This window comes from Manis pentadactyla, chromosome 5 (assembly GCF_030020395.1).
Source record: "Manis pentadactyla isolate mManPen7 chromosome 5, mManPen7.hap1, whole genome shotgun sequence".
NCBI lineage: Eukaryota > Metazoa > Chordata > Mammalia > Pholidota > Manidae > Manis > Manis pentadactyla.
The window spans coordinates 19,828,251-19,828,643 of record NC_080023.1 but is presented as its reverse complement, the minus strand read 5'-3'; positions in this window follow the sequence as shown (position 1 = coordinate 19,828,643).

Genomic DNA, 393 nt, shown 5'->3' with positions numbered 1-393 from the left:
TTCAAAGCACCCGAGACGAAGTCTCCCTTCCCAGTCAGTAATCAAGCCAGTTGCCCCGGCCTCACTTTTTTTCTGGCCTCACCTTTCGGCCCGGGTGCAAGGAGCCCGGTGCCAGCCCCAAACGATTTGGCGCCCGCGTTGGGGCTGCGGGGCTCTGCTCCCCGCGCCTGGGCCAGGCCCCCAGGGGGTCGCCGCCCAGGGCGGCCCCTCCCCCAAGGTCACCCAACTTTCGCCTCTCCGCAGCTCCTGGGAGGGTGCGGCCGTGTCCCGAGCCCGGGCCGGGCGGGGCGGGCCCTACCCGCGGCGGGCGGGCACCCGCCCTGCATTATTCATTGGCCCGAGCGGGCTGCGGCCGCGATGCTGATGTCAGGCGGGCGCGAGTGCGGCGGGCGC